At 36.0% G+C, this 23,090-nt stretch overlaps 2 long non-coding RNA genes across 2 annotated transcripts; both read left to right on the top strand.

Moving 5' to 3' along the window:
* Positions 1 to 7,264: 7,264 nt before the first annotated feature.
* LOC105109468 (uncharacterized) lies at positions 7,265 to 10,255 on the top strand. The gene is made up of 4 exons (XR_839261.1): positions 7,265 to 7,345; positions 7,507 to 7,619; positions 9,897 to 9,991; positions 10,200 to 10,255. It is a non-coding gene; the product is annotated as an uncharacterized LOC105109468 (long non-coding RNA).
* On the top strand, positions 7,920 to 9,845 carry LOC105109467 (uncharacterized). Its single transcript, XR_839260.1, has 2 exons — positions 7,920 to 7,983; positions 9,612 to 9,845. It is a non-coding gene; the product is annotated as an uncharacterized LOC105109467 (long non-coding RNA).
* Positions 10,256 to 23,090: the final 12,835 nt, after the last annotated feature.

Here is a 23,090-nt window from a genome sequence, read left to right as displayed (position 1 = left end):
GTTATAGATACTGATACATAGTGCAATGTTTGATTCCCTTAAACTTTTCTCGTTAACCCATGTAACAAGCACTGGGCTAATAGCTCTCAAATCAGTTGACTTTAGGGTATTAGGTATTAAAACACCCATTCAGGCTTAATTGTTTAGGTTAGGGAGGTTACAAAACCAAACTTATCTATGTTTTTATTATCATCAATATTATCAATTTGTTTTTATATTTTTTTTTTGTAAATTATATATTATCTCTTTCCCTTAGTTGCTACCTTTACCAAAAAAACATAAATAATATAATAATCCAATATGCAACTCACAATCATATGTTAAAGTGTGTGTGTGAAAATGAAGGTTTATGAATACTTGTTAGTTAGGTATATGAGCATAATCAATTGATAATAATGTGAGAGTTTGTAAACCTGAATATTCTAAGAAGTATTCTGATAGACCTTGTTAAGAATATTTACTAAAATGTATCTCAAGAGTCACTAAAATTCCTCCTTGCTCTGTCATCCTAATAACAGTTTTGTCAAATGGTTTTAATAATAGCAAAACACAATTGGTAAGTTAGTTTTTTTTTTTTAACATCAACAACTACTCTTTCCCCCTAACCAAAATAAGATATTGTCCTCAATGTCCTAATATAGAAAGATAGAGTATAGAAGACATTACATGAAACAACGAACACTAACAAACCTGAAACACACTTAAACAAATATAAGGAATAATAAAACAAAATAATATGCTATTTCACAAACGAAGGCTCAAATCCAATCTAACCTTTTTATGGCTTTCCATATTTGGCAATATATACGACTCATTGAGGGATCAATTATAAGGATGAAAGATTGTAGATGGTCAATCAATTGTTCAGCAATAGCAGCAGAGATTATGATTTGTTGTGCCAAAGATGTTAGAAATTTCTGTTCCATAGCATGATCAAGAAAAGATGACAAATTATCATAAAAACCATTAAAATTTAACAAACTTATGTGTTTTTGGTGAATGTGCAGTTGGGCCCAAGAGGAAAAATAAAAGATCTCTTCTAATGTGCCCAAACCACCTAGTAAGGCAATGAAAGCATCAACATGATTAAACATTGTATTCATTCGATCAGACATTATGGAGACTTGTAATTCCTCTCATATTGTTTTTCCAATTATGTGTCTTTTTGCTAAAGCTTTGGCAATGACCCCTAAAACATAATTGCCTCCTAAAAATACAGCTATTGACACCCCCCATTAACCCAAGGTTGCCTCCCCCACATACTAAATGAATCTTTCTCTCAGCTAGTACCTAACTAAAATCATTTGCTGATTCTAAAAACTCTTTTTCTCTCCTAGGACTAGATCCACCGAAAACACAAATATTTTTTATTTGATGACTTGAGAAACCTGGCATTTCTACACACTTCTATATTTGTTGAATGTATGGACTAAGTAGAAATGAAGGGAAGGAAGAGAAGATTTTATAGATGAGAAATTAAAAATGCAATCATGCCACCTTTATGTAGGCCAACTAGAGTCTCACTCTCTCTTTCTCTTTATATATATATATATTTATTTATTTATTTGAAAAGGCATGTATATGTACAAGTATTTATGATTATGGCTCACATCTTCCCTTTTTTTTAAGTCCAATAATGGCTTAAACGCTCTATATGGGTCGAGGATAAGTTTCCTATCCAATTTTCTTAAAAACTAACAAACATGGTCTTTTTTAGTCAGATTCCCAAGACTATCTAAAGACCCCTTACTTAGGTCATCCTTAATGAATTGTATTTTATCTTCATGGTTTATAAATATCATTCCTAAATAATGACATTTTGCATTACAAGTCCATCTAGCACATCTATGATAGACTTTCAATTGTTTTGCACAACGTGTCTTTACAAAAGTGCTTCTATATATTCCAAGCATGTATGAAATGAAAGAATTGGAAGACTCACCTGATAATCAGATCTTTGCTTCAATTACCCAGCAAATATCTTAAGGAATTTCATGGTTCATTAACAACCTCAATCTTTCACACCTAGCACGGTAAATTTTTGTAATCGCATTATAAGGCAGAGCGAGAAAATAAGAGTGGTGTCCATTTTTAAATGAGAATTGGAGAAGAGATGCAAAGAAAGGAGAAAAAGCAAAGAATTACACAAATATATACACAGATAACAGTTATCATGGGAAATTGAAAGAACCGACTTAAGAGTCATAGAGTATTGTTATCCACTGTTTGTTCAGGGTGAGAGAGAGTAGCAAAACAAAAGTCACACCAAAAAGAAACATAAAAATAATGTGAGAAAAAGAATCAATCTTTATATAGAGGATCACCTAATATAATAGAGTCATTTTCAACTGAAAAATTGTCAAAGTAAACTTTCAAATGATGTCTAATTACATTGAAAACATTATCATTCTTTGCATTCTCGATATCATAGGCCCCATATGGATACACATGTTTCACAATAAAAGGACTACTCCATCTTGATCTTAGTTTTCCATGAAATAAATGGAGTCGAGAATAATAACGCAAGACTTTTTGACCAACATTGAATGCTTTTCTCAGTATTTTCTTATCATAAAACTCTTTGATTCTTGCTTTATGAATTCTTGAATTTTCATATGCATCATTTCTTATTTCCTCAAGCTCATTTATTTGTAGCTTTTGCAGCTGACTAGCATCATCAAGATTTGAATTGAAAGCTTTAATAGCCCAATAAGCTTTATGTTCAAGTTCCACAGGTAAGTGGCAAGGTTTTCCATAGACTAGTCTATAAGAAGACATACCTAATGATGTTTTATAAGCAGCTCGATAAGCCCAAAGTGCATCATTAAGTCTTAAATACCAATCTTTCCTATTATGGTTCACCGTTTTCTCCAAGATTTGTTTGATCTCCCTATTAGCAAGCTCTACTTGTCTACTTGTCTGAGGGTGATAAGGGGTGGCAACTTTATGTGTGATTCCATATGTCTTCATTAAAGACTAAAATGACTTGTTGTAGAAATGTGTTCCACCATCACTTATCATGGCTCGAGAGATTCTAAATTGACTCAAAATATTTTCTTTCAAAATCTTTATCACTATTTTATGATCATTGTTTCAACTTGGAATTGCCTTGATCCATTTTGAAACATAATTTATTGCGAGTAATATGTATAAGAAACCAAATGATGGAGGAAATGGACCCATCAAATCTATACCCCAAAAGTCAAAGATCTCAATGACAAGAATAGGATTTAAAGGCATCATGTGACGTTTTGAAATAGATCCTAACTTTTGACAATTTTCACAAGTCTTGCACAATATATGCGAGTCCTTCAACATGGTGGGCCAATAAAATACACTTTGTAAGATTTTTGCAGTTGTCTTTCATGATGAGAAATGACCCCCACATGCCTTAGAATGACAAAATTTAATGCCACTACTTATCTCATTATTAGGAATGCATCTTCGAAATATTTGATCAAGACAATATTTGAATAGATAAAGGTCATCCCAATAAAATTTCTTCACTTCGTTCAAGAATTTTCTTTTGTCTTGGGTACTCCAATGAGTTGGCAAATATCCTGAAACAAGAAAGTTAACAATATTAGCAAACCAAGGCATTGTAGAGACAAAAGGTAAAGATCCATCAGGAAAGTAGTCATCAATTGGTATGATGTTGAATCTCGAATCTGTTGTCAATCTTGACACATGATCTGCAATAATATTTTTGGTGCTTTTCTTATTTTTTTTATTATGATATCAAATTATTTAAGTAACAGAATCCATCATACTAGTCTAGCCTTAGAATTTTTTTTTGAAAAAAAGATATTTCAAAGCTGCATGATCACTAAAAACGATAATAGGTAAGCCAACAAGATAAGATCTGAACTTGTCACATGCAAATATTATTGCAAGTAATTCTTTTTCAGTGGTAGTGTAATTCATTTGAGCACTATTTAAAGTTTTACTTGCATAGTAAATCTCATAAGGTTTCTTATCTTTTATTTCTCCTAAGACAACGCCTATGACATAATCACTAGCATCACACATTATTTCAAAAGGTAATGACCAATCAGGAGGTTGAATAACTGGAGCAGAAGTAAGCAAACTTTTAAGTTTAACAAAGGCTTTTCATATTGTTCAATCCATTCAAAAACATTTTCCTTTGTTATAGGGTTACATTAATGGTTTAGATATTACACTAAAATCTTTGATGAACCTTCTGTAAAACTAGCATGTCCTAAGAATGATCTAGCATCTTTAGTAGATTTTGGTGTTGGCAAGTTAGCAATGAACTCGATTTTAGATTTGTCAACCTCAATTCCTTTCGATGAAACAATGTGACCAAGTATAGTGTCGTTTGTTACCATAAAATGATATTTTCTCATTTCAGTACAAGATTCTACTCTTTACACCTACTCAAAACTTTTTCTAAGTTAGTCAAACAGTCATCAAATGAATTGCCAAAAACAAAAAAATCATCCATAAAAATTTCAAGAAAACATTTAACCATATCACTAAATATATTGAGCGTGCATTTTTGAAATATGGCTGGTGCATTACATAATACAAAAGGCATTCTTTGATATGCAAAAGTACCAAACAGACATGTGAACGTGGTTTTCTCTTGATCTTCAAATGCAATTTCAATTTGACTGTAACCTAAATAGCCACCAAGGAAACAATAAAATTCATGATTTGCAACTTTTTTTAGGATTTGATCCATGAAAGGTGAAGTGAAATGATATTTTCTAGTTATTGAATTAAGTTTCCTATAGTCAATAAACATGCGTCAACTAGTAATAGTACTAGTTGGAATTAACTTATTTTTCTCATTTTTTTTTATCATAGTGACTCCAGATTTCTTGGGTACGACTTGGGTAAGACTTACCTATTTAATATTAGACATATGATAAATAATTTCATTATCTAGAAGCTTAATGATTTTATTTTTCAATACTTCTTTCATATTAGGATTAAGCCTTCATTGCATTTCTCTAAAGGGTTTAGCATTTTCCTCTAAATAAATTTTATGTGCGCAAATCAAAGGACCAATCCCTTTTATATTAGCTATGATCCATCCTAATGCATTTTTGTGTAGTTTTAGAGTTTGTAATAACTTACCTTCTTGATGTGCATTGAGTTTGGAAGAGATTATTATCGGAAAAGTTTCATTTTCTCCTAAAAATGAATATTTGAGATTGAATGGTAATGGCTTCAAATTAGGTTTTGGTGGTTGAATACTTGAAGGTATAGACTCAATTGATCGTGGTGGCAATTCTTCAATTTATGGTCACTAATTACTTGCCTTTGATTCTTCCTAAAAAGAGACCATTTGCAAATCGTCGGATTCATCAATCTCAATTTTAATGGATGTGGTTTAAAATTGATCATGAACTAATTTTTCCATAAAATCCACTTCCAACCATCATCATCTCTAGGTTGCTTGTAAATGTTAAAAATATTCATCTCTAATGTCGTGTTTCCAAATGATAGCTTAGCCGAAGCTAATCTTATAAATACACTAGACTTTATTTAAATTTAACACGATATTTATTATAATTCCATTCATCAGAAGAATTTTAAATTGTAAAAGTACAAATAGAAGGGAAAATCACACACTTGCTCCGCCTATCTCATGACCTCCCCTAATAGAAGATCTAATCCTGGTTATTTCTTCTGAATCACAAGGAAAGTTTTGGTTATGATTCCTTCAAGCCAATATTATAGAGAATTCATATTCATTCATTACTCATATGTTACTTTTTATGCTTGTTCATTTCCTCATAATAACAAATATACATATATTAGGTACATTTTCAAAGTTAGTATCTCAATGTGCAACTGTTTGTATAACTTAATTCTTTTATATTCTTACATATAATATTCATGTGAAAGTCTACTGTTACTATTTAACTTTGAACTATTATTGTCCAATTGTTACTATCTAGACATTGAACTATTATTATCCAACTGTTACTGTCCAACCATTGTTGTTTGAACTATTACTGTCCAATGGTTACTGTTTGAACTATTACTATCCAACCGTTGCTCTCTGAACACTCATTAGATTTTTAACTATATCTAGAGTTCTAGAACTCCATTTTAAGTAAGATTGACCTCGTTGGAAAGCTACGACATGAGGCTACAAGTTCTCTAAGGAAGGAGAACCTTGTTCTGCCTCCAAGATAGTCAAAATTGCTCATCAACCCATTAGTCCTACTACCCTACAGAATCAGTCACAACTTAGTCTCGGTTGGTAACCCATAACTGGAGTTCTATATCTCTAAATTGAGCAAGACCAATTTCCTTGGTTAGCTAACATCGAAATCTATAATTTCTATATAGGAACCCAATCCTAATTCCCTCATCCTCCTACCTGAAAACTCATTGAAATTCAAGAGACAAGTTTATCCAGATTTATCTTCCTCTTCCCTTCACACAATACTTTCATAAACTACATACCACACATGAATTAACTTAATTTTAATAATAAGGACTTTTTCCCAATTCATGTCTAAGAACCCTAACCTATAATTTAATATCAAGAATCAATTCATTATTGAATTTGAAATGAATTTTTAAGATCATGTTTAGAACTCCTTACTCAATACGAATTAAGATTTGATCTTCAACTAGTTGAAGATTTTCAAATCCCTCCTTTCTTTTCTTCTTATTCAATTTCTTGTTAATCCCTTGCTCACAAGTGTCTATCCCATCTATAAATCTTAATCTTGGATAGGTTCTTGAAATTTTAGTGTTTTTCTCTTGAGTGTTCAAGAATTGGTATGAAACTCCCTATTTTCTCTCCTTATGGTTCCTGTAGATTTTTGATGAAAAGAGAGTATTTATACACTATAATTTCCCTTATTGCATTTAGGCCCCAATTCCTTTATGTGTATTATTCTCTTTAATTAAATCCAACCCTCAACATTATCGGGTTTATTATAATGTCTCGAATTATTTTTTGTAGAAATTATATTCAAATTTTTTTGAATTCCTATCTTTTATTCAACCATATGCATGAATTTCTTCATTTTAATTTCTCATGTAGTTAGTTTTCAATTTAAACAACCTTTATTTATATTTTTTTGGGGTTTACAAAAATCCTTCATAAAAGGTTGTTTAAACAAACAAAGCCTTAAGTACTTAACGTAAAACAAAACCAAACGGGTCGACCTAAAGACGCTAGTTTAACCATGAACTGAACCAAAAAACAAGGTTTGACAAAATCCTTTCAAATGACAAACACATGAGAACTACCACCTTATGTGCTCTTCACATTTCCTGTAATGACAAATGTCTTCATTTAATTTGTAGGTGTGTTTCACAGTTTACGAGCAACTTAAAGGCATCCTTTCAAATGGTTGGTTTTTCTAAGAGTTTCTTACTTGAAAATTATGTGTTGGTCTTCTTTTGAGTTCACATGAGAAACCTTGTTCTATTAATATTCTCTCTGAGATTGAAGAATGTCAAGTACTATTCTTATTTTGATTTGTTCTAAAATCTTATGTTCTCATATTGTAGGGGATGGGGATAGCCAGCTCTCAGTTGGTGCAAACATGGTAGCTGCTGCTGGTTCTGGGGCTGCCACATCCATTGTTACAAATCCATTGTGGGTTGTGAAAACCAGACTCCAGGTAAGTCAGCATGGTTATGAATCTGATTTCCTCTCAATATGTATATTTGTTAAGATCACAATGGTTCTATCACATGTCAACTATAATTGCTACCTGCTAAATTGTTGAAGGCTTCTATCAAAACTTCACTGTAGTATTTGATTTGACAAACGTATATGCACATGTTTTTATTGGAATGGACTTTCTAGTTGCGCTTGGTTTAAGCTACTGCCTTGCCAGAGTTCATAGCTGAATTGGGACAACCATGTCGCTATATATTTTAGTCGCACAGAAGTATCTAAACCAGGTCATAACTGAAGAGTGGGTGGAGTTCTGAGGATCAAACTCCTCATCAATTCTAGCAGGATTCTTGACCCAAGCAAGCATACTGATTAGTACTTAAAAGTGCATTCTCATTAAGGATTTATGTCATCATATTGCACCTAAAGTATCATTAAATTCCCTAACAAAAGCATGTTTTATATTAGCAAGTCTAAAAATATAATATACCTTTAATTCATGGTAAATGTTCATCCTAAATGCAGGTCTATCACATAAATAAAAGGATTGATTGATGAGTTTAAGGATTGAAATTGAAAGGATAAAAAGAAGGCCAAACTTAGCAAAGTGTTGCTGGTGCATTCCAAACTCGAACATCATTCAGTAATTTGATCATATCTGGAGCTGTAGATATTAGATTTAGGTCCATTTTATATCGATGGAAAGGTAAGACATAGACCTACAACTTTCATATGAAGTCAAAGACTCAGTTCTGCCGTTTTCAAGCCCAAATCTTAGCAACAACGAAGACGTCGGAAGCTGTCCTGCAGCTCAAGCACTATTCGGTTTTTGGCTCATATCTTGAGTTCTAGAAGTCCAAATGAGCTCTGGTTTTTTTTTATGGAAAGCTGAGACAATTTTCCACAGCTTCCACAATTCAGTTGGCTATAATTCTGATGTGAGCAATGACGTTTTGGCCAGCCAACAATACCAAAAATCAGCCCACAATATCAAAAAACCAGCAGCCATTAATGTCAAAAACCAGCCACCAAATCAATGGATGCCCACCAATTCTTCAATCAATCAATAGTTCTGAAACTTAGCCTATAAAAGGAGGCATTGTCCATGTATTTAGTCATATTAATTTTCAGATCAAAGTTATCTTCTTGCTTTCTCTCTACATCTTTGTAATGTTCAAGTTTTCTTTTATGCTATAGTAATCTCTTGTTTATGCTCTTTCATTTCCTTTCCTATAGTTAGTTAGCTTATATTATGTTTATGTTCTTATATTGTTTATTTGTGTTTTTCTCCTTCTTAATGTTTAGCTAAGTTAATTATGTCAAGGTGAAAAGGTTTCTCTAATGGTGTTAGAATAGGTATAATATAAACTCAACATGAGCTTTAAATGTTTATATCCAAGAAAGATTGTTATTAACATGTTTTATCTTTTTATCTTACTAATTCTTAATACCTTGCTTATTAAATGTTTAATTTAGATTTGTGTTGTATAATATTTGGTACATCAAATGCTTGATCTTTCATAGTTTTCGGCCGAAATCGTTATTATGATAGAAACTTGATTTGTTGTTAACATAAACTAGCAACATGAATGCTTGATGATATTTATAAGTATGGTATTACTTATATAAGATAATTAATATGATCATGTTAGTAATTTATAATGAGCTAATAGCGAGAAATCATCCGATTAGAACCTCCTTTGTGTGTGGTTTCTAGTTGAGTAATAAAAAGAGTTTATATTATATTTATTTGAAATACCATTAGTGAATCCTATAACCTTGACATATGTTTTGTTATTGTTTAATCCTTACATCAATATCACATCCCAAAACTTTCTTCAACTCCTTTTCTGTTATTATTCTCTTTAAATCTTTTTCTTTATTTGTAATTTATATAATTCACCTCCCTATGGTTCGACCCCGGTCTTGCCGGGTTATTTTACTTTGACACTCCTGCACTTGGGATAAGACATCAACTCTTTGATTGTGTCACATACATCTTCAAACTTCAAAATAAGAGAAGAAATTTCAGTCAACACTATTTAACATTGTGTTTCCCTTGTATATTTAGTTATTCTTAGACCCTAAACAGTCAATGTGTGCGACCACATTGTGTTAGAGAAGAAACTTTCTTTTCTATATTCTGATTGGCTAGGATGCCTGATTATTCTTTGCTTGGATGTCCGGGTACTCTGATATTACACGTGAACAACTGTTATTCTGCATAGCTTATAATCGATTAATAATTGTTGCACCATTTGTTTTTCTTCTCTTTTAGACGCAAGGAATGAGGCCAGGTGTGGTGCCTTACAAAAGCGTACTTTCTGCTTTGAGGCGGATTAAACAAGAGGAAGGCATGCTAGGCTTGTACAGGTCTGGTGTAAACTCTTAATTTTGACCCAGCTTTCTTGATTAAGCTTTTTATTGCTGAAGGAATCGATGTGAAAGTACATTTCTGTAATATTTAAGCCCCTTTATGTTTGTAATGTTTTGCAAGCATTTGTGCTATTGTTTTAAGATGATTAGAAAATCTTCTTCTCATGATTTGGTTTCATAATGCTGCATTCTTTGTTTGAAACAGTGGGATTTTGCCTTCTTTGGCTGGGATAAGTCATGTTGCAATTCAATTTCCAGTTGAAAAATAAACTCAGACAAAGGTTTAAACTGAAACAAAATCAAAGTTGAAAATTGACACAAAACATAAAAACATTTGTAGAAAAATAGATCAAACACTCAAATCATGAAGAACACGAAGAACATTCATTAACAAACCTAGAAACACAAATCTCAATCCAGTCAAGTTTTCATGCAATCAAGGGTGTCATACCCTCGCGAGAGCTCCGCATCGCGGCGACCTTTCTTGGAGCGAGGAATTGATATCGGGGTCTTTGTTTTATAAAAAAGGGAGTCGTCAGTTAGTATTATGGTCATTAGAAAACCTAACTAATCTTTCAGAGATTCTAAGGCAAAGGACTGATTGCTTAAAGGGAAGGTTTTAGCACCCCTAATACGCCCTACCTAAGGTAAGTTGCTTGGTGTTTGGTTTGCCTATAATTGCTATGGTGTTGATATTCTCTACTCCCATCAGTTTCCTAGTGTTGTAACCCATTTTTGGCCTTGCACGAAAATAAAATAAATAATTAAAAAAAGCTAAATAGTGTCATTTTGACACTATTCCTCTTCCCGTATGCTGCCAGAGCCCCACACCCCCATAAAACAAGAAACAATGACTGTATGCTGCTCCCAAAACTTAAAGCCCCACGCCCCCTGCTCCCCATGCACAGTGAGGCCTTCCCCGCTCCCCCCTTCGCCTATAAATACTGCCCTTAGCAGTTGCAACAGGGAGGTTTTAGGAGAGGAGGAAAAGCTTTTGGAAAATTGAATGAGGGAGAGAAGTATGAACGAGAGAAGTTTGAAAGAGAGAACATAGAGAAGGGAAGGAAAAGATTTCTGAAACAGAGTGAGGGAAATACAAACGTAGCAGCACTGCCCACGCCATCATCATCCTTCCAGCTCATCCTCTCCCCATCCCAGCACTGCACGACAAAAAGGAAAAAAATACAATGAGATAGTGAGGGGACAATCGAGAGGAGAGACCATCATACACAAAGGAGGACGAACAGCTGCTAGAAGGAAACACCCGAGATCAAGAGGAGAAGAACTGAACAGAAGCAAAGGAGGAAGGAAAATAGAGGCAGACGCATCTGCAGAAAGGAGAAGAAATACTGCAGAAAATAGTTGCTGACATTTGAGCTTCCAGCCACTGCCACCATTAGAACCACTTGGAGACCTCGTCGGCTACTTCTCCACCACCTCCAGCATCACTGGGAGTGTCTGCCATCGTCGTCTACATCATTTCTGCCACCAGGTTTGTCCACCCCCTCTCGTCGTTGTGCTTGCACCATTTCCTCGCATTTTACTCTTCAAGTGAAACATAATTCACTTGAACAGTGAAATGCTATTTCACTATTCACATGAATTATAATTCATGTGAACAGTGAATGCTAATGTTACTATTTACATGAATTATATTTCATGTGAATAGAGAATTTTGCCAAAAAAAATAAAATAATAAAATAAACATTCTTCAAAAATTATTTCAAAGAATCTATGATTTTCTGCAAGTTTTGTTATTGCATTCTGATCAATATCGGTTTGTATTTTTATACTGTAAAGATACAAATCCGGTATTAAAATATTTGATTTTCATCAAGTCATCAAAAAACAAATAAAAATATATAAAAATAAAAATGTTTTGTTTTCATGCATACAGCCTAGTCTCTCCAATATATAGATATATATAAATCATCACATCATATTTTCGTACAACAAAGAAAATTTCAAAAAATATATGTATTAGCATGCATTTAGGCTTTAATAACCAGTTTATTCAAGCCATGAGAACTAGGCCAATATTTCAAAAATTACAAAAAAAATTATTTTGTTTTCTTTTAATATTTGGGGTTACGATCTTATACGTAAGACATATTCTGGATATTAAATTCTTTTGTTAACGTCAGAATTACCTAATAAGATAAGGATCTCCTTACTGAGGAGGGCTTTTCTTAAACCATACCAACAATTAGAAAACACGACAAAACCTTAGATTTTATCAGACAATAAAAGAATGCAGCTTACTTTAGGTAGGGTGTATTTGGGGTGCGAATACCTTCCCTTTACGTAATCAGTCCCCGCACCCGATCTCTAAGACTAGTTAGGGTTCCTAGTGACCAAAAACCTAGGTGGCGACTCCCATTTTATTTTCCACCAGCAAAAGACTAGATTTTCTTGTCCCCCTATATTTGCCAGATAGATATTATACATCATTCTCTTGATAAAAGTGGAAAACCCGCCGCGACGCCGCACTTGTGCGATAGAATGGCGACTCCACTGGGGACCTTGTGGACTAAGCTTTGTTTTTGTCTAATTTGTTTTTTATTTTCTTGTGTTTATTGTTAATATGTCTTTCCTTTTTGTTATCTGCTTATATGCTTTAAAAGTTTTTTACATATTGCTCATGCATTGTATAAAACTGTTTCATGCACTATATAGAAATATCTCATGCATCACATACTTTGATTTTGAGAAGCACACACAAGCTTTAAGCTAGGTGGGGGATTAGCGATTTGCCCTATGACTATTGGTCAGGGTTCAGATGCGTGAAACACCCAACTCATATCTGAGTGCCTCCTTGGTAATGGTGGGCTTACGTGCCTTAACTGTTCCTTGCAACGCCCATATACTGTCTTTACGAAGAACGTCACTAGGCAGATATGAGACCCCTTCAAGACCAGATAGAAAACCTACCAAGTCTCACTTAATAAATAGAGCTTGTCCTTAGGATACGTATCTTACTTTCATTTGCATCATGATTAATAATTCATCAATCCTAGTTCTGAGTTAAGATCATGGCTAAGTACCTATCTTTCCAAGAGTTTGGGCAAGAATATGAGTTGACTCAGGTAGCTGAAGGAAAATGTCCAAGAATCGATGCTAGTGGGTTGCCTCACATTACCCATATAAATCACATGGTAAATGACTTAGGAAAGTTATTGTTTGTTATGGAATATGTTGATGAGACTCTTTTTGAAAGGCAATATAGGAGAATTGCACAACTAATGAGGTTACCCGTACAAGTAGCAACAATCAAAGCCTTACTTAATGTTTAAGATCCTAGTTATCGGTGTTTTACCTTCAGGAACATTGATGACACCGACCTCAGAGGAATACAATAAGATTCTAGATTTTCCAAACAACAGCCACAAGATCTACCTTAGGTGAAAAATTAAAGACACAACTTTGGAGGTAGTCAGTTTATTAGGCCTAGGAAAGATTAGCCAATGTAGAGTCACCGAATGGGATTTTAAATGGAAGGTCATTAAAGCCTGAATGAAGAAAAATGCTGAAGAAGGCAAGTTAGGAGATGAATGATATAGGTTGGTGGCCATCGCCATCTTTGGACTAATATTATTCCCATCTAAAATCAGAGTCATCAGTTTAGAAGCTATAAATGTCTTCATAAAATACGAGCATAATCAAATCAATCCCTTTTCATCCATTTTGGGAGAAACCATGTTATCACTCAACCCCTGCAGAACACATGGAAAAGGATCCATGAGAGGTTGCATTCCTATGTTGTATTTATAGATTATCAATCATATCAAAACACCAAGGGACATCTTTAACAACTTCTAGTGGTTTGATTTGTGACCATTAAAAGTTACCATAGATGAGACTTAGAAGAACTAGGATGAGAAAGCATGGATAGATAAATATACAGCATTGCCAAGGAGTAACTTCAAATGGAAAGGACCATGGATGAACAATGTCATCTGCACAATGAGTTATGGAAGCAAGATCTGGGTTCCCTTGATCGGTGTAACTGGATACATTAGTTATACACCCGCACTTGTAACAAGGCAGTTGGATGGAATGTATTACACACCAAGAACTCTAGGTTTAGCCGACTTCATAAGTTTGTTCAAACACCAACCTTTTGCTTGAAGAGATGGAACTTATCCGACAAGACTAGGAAAAACTTCTGATGGTGAAAAGGAAAGAACAAAGCAGTTTTGAAACATCATTCAGTCAGAATTATATGGTTTCGAGGAATAATGAGCTTTCTGAAGTGAGAGGTTTCGCAACATCAAAACATCCAGAATCAACAATAGAGCAACCAAAAAGGAAAAGGACTTATAATGAAGAAGATTTAAGAAACATAGTCTCACATCCAAAGTCCACCACACCCGGTCCAGATCAAGGATGGATAGCGAAGAAAAAGCTCATTTAGAGTCACATTATCAAACCGAGTTGGAATTCATAAAAAATGAAGTTGTCCGGCTGACTGATCTACTTACGCAACTTCTAAGAGCTAAGAATGGGGAGGGAACATCAGCACAACAGCCTGAAGGAGCGCCAGTAGCTCACATCCCTCAAGCATCTCAAAACCAGGGGGCAAACTCGGCCAATGAACAACATTTTATGCCTCTGACCCCTATCCAGCCAACTCATGCTCCAATTACTGTGGACTTAACAGTAGAGGGAGTCCCTGGCAATAGGTCTCCTAGTTTGATGGACCAAGACAAGCTGTTTGCTTTGGAAGAAAGATTAAGGGAAGTTAAGGGTAATGACTGGTTTGACCCTATGCGAGCCGCGGAAGTATGTTTGGTTCCAAACATCGTGGTGCCAAAAGATTTTAGGATACCAGAGTTTATTAAGTACACTGGTTTGGAATGCCCAAACACTCACCTTCGATCCTACTACAACAAAATGGTGAAAGTAATCCGTTATGATAAATTGCTAATCTATTTCTTTCAAGATAACCTAGCAGGATCTGTTTTGAGCTGGTATATGAGGTTAGACAACATCAGGGTTAGGAGCTAGAGAGATTTGGTGGAGGCTTTTCTAAGCAGTACAAGTTTAACCTAGAAATCGCTCTGAATCGGACAAGTCTAATGTCAATGGAGAAGAGGAGCCAAGAGTCGGTAAGGGCCTATGCACAAAGATGGAGGGATGAGGCAACACATGTCCAACCCCCTTTAATAGAAACTGAGATGGTGACCTAGTTTGCTAATACCTTCAAGGCACCTTATTATAAGCATTTAATGGGTAGTTCATCCCAGCATTTCTACGATGTAATGTGTATAGCTGAAAGGATAGAGCAAGGGATTAAAGCTGGGTGTATAGTTGAGCCGTTGGAGAAGAAAGGTTTTATTAGAAGAAAGAGGGAAGATGATATCAATAGCTTGGAAAGTGGATACAAAGGCAAGAGAGTAGATTCTTATAATCCACAAATACCTACCTCCCAATTCACCCACATGAACATTAGCCAACCTTTTTCCCCTCATCGAACAAATAACCAGTCAAACAATTAAAACAACCACCAAAGACTGAGTACACGATACACTCCAGAACAACTGCCACCATTACCTATGCCCTTGAAGGACATGTATGCCAAATTGTTGAGTATTGGACACATAGCTCATATCCCTACACTACCATTGCAACCACCATTCCCAATTTAGTACAAGCTCGAGTTGACTTGCAAGTACAATGCGGGTAATCCCGGGCATGGGATTGAAACCTGCTACGCTTTCAAGAAGAGGTTGTTAGAGCTTATTAAGATAGGATGGGTATCCTTCGAAGACAAGCCCAATGTTAATTCAAACCCTTTGCCTAAACACGCCCCAAGTAGTAGTGGAATAGGCATGATAGAAGTTGGAAATCAATGCAAGGCATTAAAGGTGTCCACAAAGAAGTTGTACAACATGTTGATACAATCAGGATTTCTAAAGACAAATATGAAGAGCCATATAGAGGGATATGATTACTGTGAATTCCATGGAAGAGATGGACATCATATTGAGGATTGCATCGAGTTTTGCGAAAAGATTGCAAAAATGCTGAAAATAGGGGAGTTGAGGATTGAACCCATAGAGAGCAGAGGTGAGGTGAGTATGATGGAAGGTTAAGATGAGATGACAGGAGTATGTAGGGTCTAACAAACAACTAATAGGCCATTAAGGCTAATTTTGGTTAAACCTTCCTGCACAAAAGGAAATCATAATGCCATGCCTTATAATTACAGTTATGCCTCCAACATTCAAACTCCTCTTCCTTTGTTCCAAACTAAGGTTAGTGGTTTGACTCGGAGTGGTCGTTGCTTTACACCCAGAGAGTTGAGGAAGACAAAGGGTAAAGAAGTAGTAGATCTTGACAAAACACTAAAAGTTAATAAGTCGATAACAGAAGAGGAGTCAAATGAATTTTTGAAGTTGATCAAGCATAGTGAATATTGCATAGTCGATCAACTAAAAAAGACTCCAGCTAGGATCTCCCTTATGTCCTTGATACTTAGCTCTGAGCCGCACCGAAACGCCTTGCAAAAGGTCTTGAATGGGGTGTATGTGCCCCAAGACATTGAACATAAAACCATGGAGCATCTGTTGGGAGGATCTACGTAACTAATTACCTCTACGTCACGGCTGATGAGCTTGATGTTGAAGGTACTGGACACAACAAACCCTATACATTACTGTTAGGTGCAAAGACTGCCTCATAGGAAAAGTACTCATCGATAATGGCTCGGCTCTCAATGTGTTGCCAAGATACATTCTAAAAGAAAGGCCAATTGACGAATCTCATATGAAGCCAAGTACTATGATGGCCAGAGCATACGACAACTCACCTAGGCCAATAATTAAGACTTTAGAAGAGGAGCTACATATCGGGCCACTAATGTTCCTAGTGACGCTTCAAGTTATGGATATCCACCCTTCCTATAGTATGTTGTTAGGAAGACCTTAGATTCATGTAGTGGGGGTAGTAACTTCATCATTACTTGAAGTATATCATGAATGGGATGTTGGTAACCGTCAAAGCCTAAGAGACGGTATCCATGCTAAAGAATATGGATGTACCTTTAATCGAGGCGAAGGATTGTAATGATAACAATATCCATGCTTTTAAGATTATGAACACTGACTGGGTGCCTGAGAACACAATACTAAGAAGGCCAAGGATCTCAGATGCAACAAGGATGACAACTCAATGCTTCTTGGAACATGGGATCCCATTTCAGTATAACCCTATCACTGGAGTACCAAAACGAGTTAATCTGACAAAGATGAAATGTGTTGACCAAAGATTTGGGTTGGGGTATAAACCTAACAACGAGAATCATCAGTGGGTTGCTAGCTAGAGGAGGGAAAGAAGAATGACTAGAATTAAAGGAAGAGGGCCTGAAGAAGAAAAGCTAGAAATCCCTACCCTTGCAATGTCATTCCCAAAAACTACATATGTAATGCAGCCCGATAAAGGAGCAGAAAGCCTTGGTCAAGAACTGCCAAATATGAGCATAAATACCTTGGGGGAAAATAAGGTGGATGAAGATGACACAGAGATAGTAACAGGAAAGAAAGATGAAGCGCTACCACAACTAACGATCCACACACTAGAAGAAGTCTCCACCAAGACCTTTGTGCTCAATTTGGCTCAGGGTAAGAAATTTCAAAACTGGGTAACCCAAAAAGCTCTGGTAGTTTTCAAAATGAATCCTGAAAGCCAATCTCCTACAATATCACATACATTTAGCATAAAAAATAAACGACCAAACTCGAACGAACATATGATAGGTATGAAAGAAAAAGAGTGGGATAAAAGCAATATCAGTGAATTCACCAAGCTAGTGGAATAATAGGAACAGACTTGGAAACCTGCCAAAGAGGAACTCGAAACCATCAATATGGGTAGTGATCAGCTCAGGAAAGATTTGAAAATAGGTACCTTAATTACCTCTAAATGAAGGATGGAAATGATCATCCCATTACAAGAATATTTAGATGTCTTTGCTTGGTCCTATGAAGATATGCTTGATTTGGATACAAATATTGCGGTACACAAGATACCATTGGAAGAAGGCTATAAACCAGTCAAGTAGAAGTTGAGAAGGGCCTACCCGGATATCTGGATCAAGGTCAAGGCAAAACTCGAGAAGTAGTGGGATGTTGGCTTTCTAGAAGTAGTTAGATATCCACAATGGGTATCTACCATTGTTGTGGTCCCCAAGAATGAGGGGAAGATTAGAGTTTGTATGGATTTCCAGAATTTGAATAGAGCTAGCCCTAAGGATGATTTTTCTCTACCATACATAGATGTTTTAGTGGACAATGCTGCTCGAAGATCCACATATTCCTTCATGGATGGTTTTTCAGGATACAACGAGATAAAGATGGCTTTAGAGGATAAGGCAAAAACAACTTTTGTCACACCTTGGGGGACATACTACTATAAGGTCATGCAATTTGGTTTGAAGAATGCTAGAGCAACCTATCAAAGAGCAATGGTGACTCTATTCCACGACATGATGCACAAGGAAATTGAGATGTATGTAGATGATATAATTGTTAAGTCTAAAAAGGGAGAAGATCATGTTGAGGTTTTAAGGAAGTTATTTGAGAGGTTGAGGAAGTATGAATTAAGGCTCAATCCTGCAAAATGTTCATTCAGAGTTAAAATTAGGTAAGTTATTGAGATTTGGGGTAAGTGATAGAGGTATAGAGGTGGATCCAGATAAAAGAAAGGCCATTCAAGTTATGTCACCCCCTAAGACAGAGAAAGAAGTAAGAGGATTTTTTGGGAAGGTTAAACTATATTGCTTAGTTTACAACTCAGTTAACAACAACATGTGAACCTATATCCTGATTATTAAGGAAAAAGAATCCTAGAACCTGGAATGAGGAGTGTGAGGAGGCATTCAATAAAATCAAACATTATTTACAAAACCACCTTTACTTGTTCCTCTGGTATCAGGAAAACCTTTGGTATTATATCTAACAATAACCAAAGTAGCCATGAGATGTGTATTGGGTCAGCATGATGAAACCAAAAGGAAGGAAAGAGTTATTTATTACCTAAGTTAGAAACTCACCGAATGTGAGTCTAGATACACTAAGATAAAAAGGCTCTGTTGTGCGCTGGTGTGGGCGGCAAAGAGATTATTGCATTATATGTTATACTATACCATTTGGTTAATTTCAAAAATGGATCCTCTAAGAGAAAGCCATAAAAGGAAGTGCAATTGTGGACCTTTTGGCTGATAATGTTGTTGAGGATTACAAACCTTTGGACTTTGATTTCTTAATGAAGAGGAGAAGACAGATTGGTGGACCATGTTTTTTGACAAAGCAATATGGTAACGAGGTCGGTGCGGTAATAATCTCTCCCAATAAGAAACAATATCCGATTTTGGTTAAAATACATTTCGAGTGCACCAACAATATAGCTAAGTATGAAGCTGGTATCCTCAGTTTAGAAGCTGCATTGGAGCTAAATATAAAAAAGGGATAGATGTAAATGGGAATTCAAATGTTGATTATATGTCAAGTTGAGGGGGATGGTAAACCAAGGAAGAAAAGTTAAGGTCGTACTAGGAATACCTATCTACACTAGCAAAGAAATTTAAAGAGATAAAAAATCACCCATCTAGAAAGAGAAGGGAATCATATTACAGATGCTTTGGCCACGCTAGCAGCTATGACTATCATTGATCTCGAGTATAAGGTACAACGTATACACATTGATAATAGAAATGATCCAGCTCACTATTGCTTAATTGAAGGAGAAATAGGCGAAATGAATCTCTTCTTTATAAAAGCCTGGATTAGGATCACATCCCCACACTGGGGCAAACATAGATATTTCATGAAAAGTTTTACATGTTAGAAACGGGATGAAAGCTTGTTGATTTGAAAAAATAAGTTAAAGCATTTGACAAAAGCATGAAAAAGAAGGCAGTGACAAATCATACATTTAAAAAAAGCTACTTGAAAAAGTCGAAGACTTCTTCTCAAAGACATGATAAGTAAAAAAGAGGCAGCATGAAAAACGAATCCAGCATACGGCTTCAAAAGCAAGCTTATGTCAAGAGAGAGTTTCATGAAATAGAAGAAGATGATAGGACCTATGTTTCAAAACCAGGATTATGGAAAAAGAAAGAAGCATTGCGTTGATGATGATAAAGAATCGGTTCTGATTATGGAATAAAAGAAAGATGAGATAAAGCCCACCGTTAGGAAAATCTTTAAGAAATGAAAAGATCAGCCTTGTCATCAGGAAGCCCCGAGTTTTCAAACCCTACGATCGGGAATTGTCAAGAAGCACCAAGTTTTCCAACCCTTCTCTTGTCATCCTTTCAAGACTTTGCCAAGTAAGTCCCATTTTTCACACTTGTCGCATCACATCTTCCAGTTGGGTAGGTCACCCATTACAATGAGACCAACATTTTCTTGGGTGGGTCACCCATTACAATGAGACTAATTCTCCATCTTTCTTATCCAAGTAGGTCACCCATGACAATGAGGCCATTCTTCCACTTGGGTAGGTCACCCATTACAAAGAGACCATTCTTTCATTTTTTTCATAGGTAGGTCACCCATTACAATGAGACCAATATTTTCCTGAGTAAGTCACCCATTACAATGAGACCACACTACACATATTTTTTTAGTTCCAATTGAATGAGGTTGCCAGATGGGATCTCAAGTGACTTTGGTTAAAGGGAATCGCCAGATGGGATTTCAAGTTGACCAAGTTACATATATTCTTTGGTTTTGGTTAAAAGGGATCGCCAAATGGGATCCCAAGTGGCTTTGGTTAAAGGGAATCGCCAGATGGGATTTCAAGTTGACAAATTTACATATATTATTTTATTCTAGTGAGAGGAGGTTGCCAGATGGGATCTCAAGTGGCTTTAGTTAAAGGGAATCACCAGATGGGATTTTAAGTTGACCGAGTTACACATTCTTTGGTTTTGCTTAAAAGAGATCGCTAGATGGGATCTCAGGTAGCTTTGGTTAAAGGGAATCGCCAGATGGGATTTCAAGTTGACCGAGTTACACATATTCTTTGGTTTTGCTTAAAAGGGATCGCCAGATGGGATCTCAGGTGGCTTTGGTTAAAGGGAATCGCTAGATGGGATTTCAAGTTGACCAAGTTACACATATTCTTTGGTTTTGGTTAAAAGGGATCGCCAAATAGGATCCCAAGTGGCTTTGGTTAAAGGGAATCGCCAGATGGGATTTCAGGTTGACTGAGTTACACATATTCTTTGGTTTTGGTTAAAAGGGATCGCCAGATGGGATCTCAGGTGGCTTTGGTTAAAGGGAATCGCCAAATGGGATTTCAGGTTGACCAAGTTACACATATTCTTTGGTTTTGGTTGAATGAGGTCGCCAGATGGGATCTCAAGTAGCTTTGATTAAAGGGAATCGCCAGATGGGATTTTAGCTTGATCAAGCTACATATATTTTAGTTCCAATTGAATGAGGTCGCCAGATGGGATCTCATATTTCAGCTGTGGTAAAAGGGAATCACCAGCTGGGATTCCAGGTTGATCGAACTATAAATATAGTTTTCGGTTTTGCTTAAAGGAGGTCGCTAGAAGGGATCTCATATTTTAGTTTTGGTTAAAGGAGGTCGCTAGAAGGGATCTCATACTTTAGCTTTGGTTAAAAGGAATCGCAAGATAGGATTCTAGGTTGACCGAGTTGCAAAATAGATTTTTGGTTTTAGATAAAGGAAGTCACCAGAAAGGATCTCAGGTTAACTCAATCGTAACATCGATATTAGCTTTGGCTAAAGGAAATCGCCAAATGGGATTTTAGGTTGGCCAAACTACAAAAAATAGATTTTTTAAATAAAAGAGATCGCCAGAGGGGATCTTGGATTGGAATCTCAAGACGACTAAGTTTTGATCATAGTTTTTGGGCTAAAGACGATTGCTGTAAAAACAAAGTTTTAGATCGATCAATTTTGGAATACCAGTTTTGTTTATCTTTATAAAACTTAATATGCAAAACCCCTGCTCCGTAAGTATTATAAAGAGGGGGCATCTGTTGTAACCCATTTTGGGCCCCTCATGAAAATAAAAATAAACAATTAAAAAAAACTGAACAGTGTCGTTTTGACACTATTCCTCTTCCTGCATGCTGCTAGAGCCCTATGCCCCCTTAAAACAAGAAACAATGACTGCATGCTGCTCCCAAAACTTAAAGCCCCACGCCCCCTGCTCCCCATACACAGCGAGGCCTTCCCCATTCCCCCCTTCGCCTATAAATACTACCCTTAGCAGCTGCAATAGGGAGGTTTTGGGAGAGGAGGAAAAGCTTTTGGAAAATTGAATGAGGGAGAGAAGTATGAACGAGAGAAGTTTGAAGGAGAGAACTTAAAGAAGGGAAGGAAAGGATTTCTGAAACAGAGTGAGGGAAATACAAACGTAGCAGCACTGCCCACGCCAACATCATCCTTCCAGCTCATCCTCTCCCCATCCCAGCACTACACGACAAAAAGGAAAAAAATACAATGAGACAGTGAGGGGACGACCGAGAGGAGAGGCCATCATACACAAAGGAGGACGAACAGCTGCGAGAAGGAAACACCCGAGATCAAGAGGAGAAGAACTGAATAGAAGAAAAGGAGGAAGGAAAATAGAGGCAGGCGCATCTGCAGAAAGGAGAAGAAATACTGCAGAAAACAATTGCTGACATTTGAGCTTCCAACCACTTCCACCGTCAGAGCCACCAAGAGACCTCGTCGGCTACTTCTCCACCACCACCAGCATCACTGGGAGTGTCTGCCATCGTCATCTACATCGTTTCTGCCACTAGGTTTGTCCACCCCCTCTCGTCGCTGTGCCTGCACCATTTCCTCGCATTTTACTGTTAATGTTACTATTCACGTGAATTATATTCCATGTGAATAGTGAATTTTGCCAAAAAAATAAAATAATAAAATAAAAATTCTTCAAAAATTATTCCAGTTTTGTTATTGCATTCTGATCAATATCGGTTTGTATTTTTATACTGTAAAGAAACAAATCCGGTATTAAAATACTCGATTTTTATCAAGTCATCAAAAAACAAATAAAAATATATAAAAATAAAAATGTTTTGTTTTCATGCATACGGCCTAGTCT

This window comes from Populus euphratica, unplaced genomic scaffold, assembly GCF_000495115.2.
Source record: "Populus euphratica unplaced genomic scaffold, PopEup_1.0 scaffold216.1, whole genome shotgun sequence".
Classification (NCBI taxonomy): domain Eukaryota; kingdom Viridiplantae; phylum Streptophyta; class Magnoliopsida; order Malpighiales; family Salicaceae; genus Populus; species Populus euphratica.
The sequence above is the reverse complement of the archived record's forward strand: the minus strand, read 5'-3'. Positions and strand labels throughout refer to the sequence as shown.